The sequence below is a fragment of the Lepus europaeus genome, chromosome Y, assembly GCF_033115175.1.
Source record: "Lepus europaeus isolate LE1 chromosome Y, mLepTim1.pri, whole genome shotgun sequence".
In the NCBI taxonomy this organism is placed as follows: domain Eukaryota; kingdom Metazoa; phylum Chordata; class Mammalia; order Lagomorpha; family Leporidae; genus Lepus; species Lepus europaeus.
The window spans coordinates 6145396-6151613 of record NC_084851.1 but is presented as its reverse complement, the minus strand read 5'-3'; the positions used below and the strand labels follow the sequence as shown (position 1 = coordinate 6151613).

Here is a 6218-nt window from a genome sequence, read left to right as displayed (position 1 = left end):
AGAAGGGACTTTCAGAGCCAACATGGTGGCAGAAATACATGATGCAAGCTAAGGCAAATCTGGAGATCTCAATGGGAGGTAGAGTTCTCTGCCTGTGCACCCAGGAGCAGCATGCCTCATAGTGCCTTTTAAAGATGTGGGCCCGGAAGCCAGCATATCTTTCAATGCCTGCTTTCTCAAGCAAGAGGCAAGATGCCAAAGTGCCTTGGAGTTTATTCATGTTGAGGAGGAATGGGGATTTAAAAGTTCAAGTGACTGCCTAGGCGGCGAGGCCAGGAGGGGACAGACCTGTTCTTGATTCCTGTTTGGCCAAAGTGACCTAAAAAGGGGGAAAATGACTTCTGAATCGGAAACCCTCAATCCCAACGCTCACATAATGACCTTTTATCCGATGATGGAAGAGTTCCGGAACTTCAGCAGATACATTGCCTACATTGAATCTCAAGGTGCTCACTGGGCTGGGCTAGCCAAGGTTGTTCCTCCAAAACAGTGGAAGCCGCGTGCGTCGTATGATGACATTGATGATCTGGACATCCCTTCCCCCATCCAACAGCTAGTGACAGGCCAGTCTGGTCTCTTCACTCAGTACAACATTCAGAAGAAAGCCATGACCGTTCGAGAGTTCCACAGGATAGCCAATAGTGACAAGTACTGTACCCCACGCTACAGTGAGTTTGAAGAACTTGAGTGGAAATACTGGAAAAATCTCACATTCAACCCTCCCATTTATGGTGCAGATGTGAATGGTACTCTCTATGAAAAGCACGTTGATGAGTGGAATATTGGCCGGCTGAAAACAATCCTGGACTTGGTGGAAAAGGAGAGTGGGATCACTATTGAGGGTGTGAACACCCCATACCTGTACTTTGGCATGTAGAAGACATCGTTTGCCTGGCACACCGAAGACATGGCCTTATACAGCATCAACTATTTGCACTTTGGAGAACCGAAGTCCTGGTACTCTGTCCCACCTGAGCACGGGAAGTGACTAGAGCGCCTGGCCAAAGGCTTTATCCCTGGAAGTGCTCAAAGCTGTGAGACTTTTCTCTGCCATAAGATGACCCTGATTTCCCCTTTAATGCTGAAGAAGTACAGCATTCCATTTGACAAGGTAACTCAAGAAGCTGGAGAATTTATGATCACTTTCCCTTATGGCTACCACGCCGGCTTTAACCATGGCTTCAACTGCGCGGAGTCCACCAGTTTTGCTACCCGCTGGTGGATTGAGTACGGCAAGCAAGCTGTGCTGTGCTCCTGCAGAAAGGACATGGTGAAAATCTCCATGGATGTGTTTGTGAGGAAGTTCCAGCCGGAAAGGTACAAACTCTGGAAGGCTGGGAAGCATAGCACTGTCATCGACCACACTCTGCCCACGTCAGAGGCAGCTGAGTTTCTGAAGGAAAGTGAACTGCCTCCAAGAGCTGGGCAGCTGGAGGAGTGCCTGGAGGAGGACATGGAAGGGCTGGAGGCTGGAGAGGAGGGAGATCTGAAGAGTAGCCTGGCCAAGCACCATATAGGGACAAAGTGGCACCGAGTTTGTCTTGAAATACCACAGGAGGTGAGTCAGAGCGAGCTCTTCCCCAAAGAGGAGCTGAGCTCCGGCCAGTACGAGATGACGGAGTGCCAGGCTGCCCTCGTCCCGGTGAGGCCCACCCACAGCTCCGCGCGGCAGGTGGAGGGTGGTCTGACCTTCCCAGATTACTCGGATTCCACTGAAGTCAAATTTGAAGAGCTTAGAAACGTCAAGATGGAGGAAGAGGATGAGGATGGGGACCAAGAAGCAGCGGCCTTGGACCTGTCTGTGAATCCTGCTTCCATGGGGGACCGCCTGGTCTTCACGGGTTCCAAAAAGAAATCGTCTTCTAGCCTGGGCTCCAGTTCTTCGCGGGATTCTATTTCTTCCGATTCAGAGACCAGTGAGCCTCTCTCCTGCCAGTCCCAAGGGCAGACAGGGGTTCTCCCTGTGCACAGCTATGCCACAGGGGATGGCAGGACCACCGGGGTGGAGCCGTGCGTGAGGAAGAAAGGTGGCGCCTCCCGGAGTTTCAGTGAGCGGGAGCTGGCAGAGGTTGCGGATGAATACGGATGAATACATGTTTTCTCTGGAGGAGAGCAAGAAGTCCAAGGGTCGCCGCCAGCCCCTGAGCAAGCTCCCCCGAGATCACCCGCTTGTGCTGCAGGAGTGCGTCAGTGACGATGAGACCCCTGAGCAGCTGACCACTGAGGAGGAGGCCGAGGAGACAAAGGCCTGGGCCAAGCCCCTGAGCCAGCTGTGGCAGAGTCGGCCCCCCAACTTTGAGGCAGAAAAGGAAATCAACGAGACCATGGCCCTGCAGGCCCCTTACTGCGCAGTGTGCATGATCTTCCAGACTTACCACCAGGTCGAGTTTGGAGGCCTCAGCCAGAGCTGCGAAGCACGCCCGAGTTAGCCCCACAGAAGCAGAGGACCAAGCCATTGATTCCATTCACTTCCACGGGTTGCAGCACGGACATCAACCTTTCTACCCCTTACCTAGAGGAGGACAGCACCAGCCTTCTTGTTTACTACAAGAAATGTAGCGTCTGGGTCCACGCCAGTTGCTATGGGGTCCCCCCTGCGAAAGCCTCCGAAGACTGGATGTGTTCCTGATGTTCAGCCAATGCCCTGGAGGAGGACTGCTGTTTGTGCTCCCTACGTGGGGAGGGCCCTGCGGAGAGCCAATGATGACAGGTGGGTCCACGTCTCGTGTGCTGTGGCAATTCTGGAAGCGAGGTTTCTCAACATTGCAGAAAGAAGTCCAGTGGATGTGAGCAAAATCCCTCTGCCTCGCTTCAAACTGAAATGTGTCTTATGCAAGAAGTGGAGGAAAAAAGCTGCTGGATGCTGTGTGCAGTGTTTTTACAGCCGGTGCCCGACTGCCTTCCATGTGAGCTGTGCCCAGGCTGCAGGAGTGATGATGCAGCCCGATGACTGGCCTTTCGCTGTCTTCATTACCTGTTTTCAGCACAAGATTCCTAATCTGGAGTGTGCCAAGGGTGCCTTGCAGAGCATCATTGTGGACCAGAAGGTCATTAGCAAGCATAAGAATAGGCGCTTCTACCAGTGCGAGGTGGTCAGGCTCACCACAGAGACCTTCTATGAAGTCAACTTCGACGATGGCTCTTTCAGCGACAATCTATCCTGAGGACATAGTGAGTCAGGACTGTCTCCAGCTGGGTCCTCCTGCTGAAGGGGAAGTGGTCCAAGTGAGATGGACAGACGGCCAAGTCTACAGAGCCAAGTTTGTGGCCTCTCACCCCATCCAGATGTATCAGGTGGAGTTTGAGGATGGTTCACAGCTCGTGGTTAAGAGAGATGATGTGTACACACTGGATGAAGAGCTTCCCAAGAGAGTCAAGTCCAGGCTGTCAGTAGCCTCAGATATGCGATTCAACGAGATTTTCACAGAGAAAGAGGTAAAGCAAGAAAAGAAGCGGCAACGGGTTATCAACTCCAGATACCGGGAAGATTATATCAAGCCTGCGCTATACCAAGCCATCATAGAGTAGGTGCTTCCAAGGGTCCAGTAGGGTCCCAGCCAGCAAGCACACTTGGGGGTCCACAGCACAGCAGACACTTGGGACTCGGAAGAAGCCTCTGCGAGTAAAGCTGTAAAAAGAAGAAGGAATAAACTAGCTGATCCCTTCACCTTCCCCCTCCCTCCTCGAATTCCAAGTAGTGAAAGGGCCAGCCATCTCTTGACATGTGACAGCAGCCTCTGGTCTCCCAGCTGAGGGGCTGAGCACTGGAATGCTGTGGCTGCACTGGCCCCAGTCCATAAAAGGGGTCACCTTTGCTGGCTGGGCTGGTTGCCCTGTTCCTAGCCTGGGACTTAGCTTCCTAATGAGCACCTGCACCGACTAGTCAGAGGTGCTGGTACTTGTCCCTACCCCCTTTTTGTATTTATGTGTGTGCATGCGTGCACTTGCATGCATGGGTATGTGTGTTTGGTCTGGACCAGCTTCTGCCAGCCCCTGGCCTTTACTTTCTTCCTTGCCTATGCAGGGCAAACAAAATGTGAAATTCTGCCCTCAGCTGAGCTGAGTAAGGGCCCCTGGGGTTGGCCGGAGGTGGGTGTGGCATCTGTCCAGGCCTGGAACATGTCTAGAGTGCTGGCAAAGCTGCAGTATTGAGATGCTAAGGAATCACTGCCACCTCTTGTCTTCCCTTGAAGGAACACATAGGGCTAACGGGGGTGCAAGTCCTCAGCATTCTAGGCAAGGAGGCCGCATGGTACAGTGTTAGAGGGTGTCAATGGGGGATACCCTGAGGGGGAATTTTTAATGATGGGAGCAGGCAGAGCCTGGTGGGTGATTCAACAGAATTGCAATCATGCAGGGACTAGGGGGGTTAGGATGAACTGGGGTTGCTGGAGGCCAGGGGCAAGTGTGGATGTGCTCCTGTTCTGGGGGTGGGAGAGAGCTGATTTGGCAGTTGGGGGTGGGACTAGAGGGCAACAACAAAGGGGTTAAACATGATTTTGCTCCTCATGCATTTGTTTGCCTGGGTCCAGGATTGGAGGGCTTTACACCTATACCCTATGCATACAAGAATCAGATTTATAATACTTCCCCTTTTTTGTTACATATGAACGCTATAAACCAAATTATTTTGAAAAAAAAAAGTTCAAGTGACAATGTTCAGCACTATGCCAACAAATTAGAAGTGTCAAAGAACCTGCTAATGCACCTCCAGGGATGCAAAGTACATGTGCTCCCTGATGTGTAAGCATGCTTTGGGATCAAGATGTCTGGCACTGCAGGTAGAACAGGACATGCAGGTATACAACAGGAGTCAGGGCTCATATTCATTTTTCTCTGACAAATTCCTCATTCCTTCATCTGACACACACATGCCCTATCATTATCCACATCACTATTTGACTATTTGGTCACCGTTGTTCGCAGTTTGTCATGTGCCTTACCTCTACAGGTATTTAGCAGTCAACATAGAATTGTTGTAGAACCAAAAAATCTGACAATAAAAACAAGGCAGGCAGTAATGATGTGGCTTCTGCTGAACACTCAGAAAAAATCTCAAAGGAGTATAGGTAATGCAGTCAGAAAAAAAAAACTGAGGTAGAAATTAGAATTAAAAACACCAAGGTTGGAACAGCTCTGTGTTGCAGTGGGATAAACAAAGGCCTACAGTGCTGACATCCCATATGGACTCCAGTGCAAGTCTTAGCTGCTCCACTTAAAATCCAGTTCCCTGAGAGGTACCTGGGAAATCAGTGGAAGATGGACCAAGCCTCTGGACCCCTAAACTCACCTCTTAGACCTAGAAGAGACTCATGGCCCCAGCCTGATCAATTGTGATAATCTGGGGAGTGAACTAGCAGATGGAGGATCTGTTTCTCCTCTCTCTTTCAAATTACTAAATCTTAAAAACAATAAGTTGCAAGAGTTAAAAGAAATGATGCTGAAATTCATATGGAAACACAAGAGACCCCGGATAGCTAAAGCAACTGTTTACAAAAACAAAAACAAAAAAACACACAAGCCATAAGGTATCACAAAAATCTGAACATAGACCTACCAAATGACCCAGGCCTCCCACTCTTGGGAATTTATAAAAGGGTAGTGAAATCAGCAAATAAGAGTATCTTTACCCCCATTTTTATTGCAGATATTTTCACAATAGCTAAGACATGGAACCAATCTAAATGTCCACCAACTGAACACTAGATAAAGAAATTATGGGGTATGTACACTATGGAATTCTACAGCAGCAAAAAAAAAAAAAAATGAAATCCCTGAACTGTGATAACTAATACAGCACCTAATAGGAGATCTGTAGAAGTGAAATTGACACTTTTAGAAGCAATGAGAACAGCCCTTATCTTGACTATGAAGGAACTTTTTTCATTCTATTTGTTGAACTCTTTACTTAACAGAGCTAATCATATATGTATAAACTCAATTAAAAATAGAACCCGGCCAGTGCCATGGCTCAATAGGCTAATCCTCTGCCTGCAGAACTGGCACACCAGGTTCTAGTCCTGGTCGGGGTGCTGGATTCTGTCTCGGTTGCTCCTTTTCCAATCTAGCTCTCTGCTATGGCCCGGGAGTGCAGTGGATGTTGGCCTAAGTGCTTGGGCCCTGCACCCACATAGGAGACCAGGAGAAGCACCTGGCTCCTGGCTTCAGATCAGCATGCTGTGCTGGCCACAACGCACTGGCCACAGTGGCCATTGGGG

At 49.8% G+C, this 6218-nt stretch overlaps 1 pseudogene; it reads left to right on the top strand.

Moving 5' to 3' along the window:
• Positions 1-334: 334 nt before the first annotated feature.
• Positions 335-3539, top strand: LOC133754022 (lysine-specific demethylase 4A-like; annotated as a pseudogene).
• The last annotated feature ends 2679 nt before the right edge of the window (positions 3540-6218 follow it).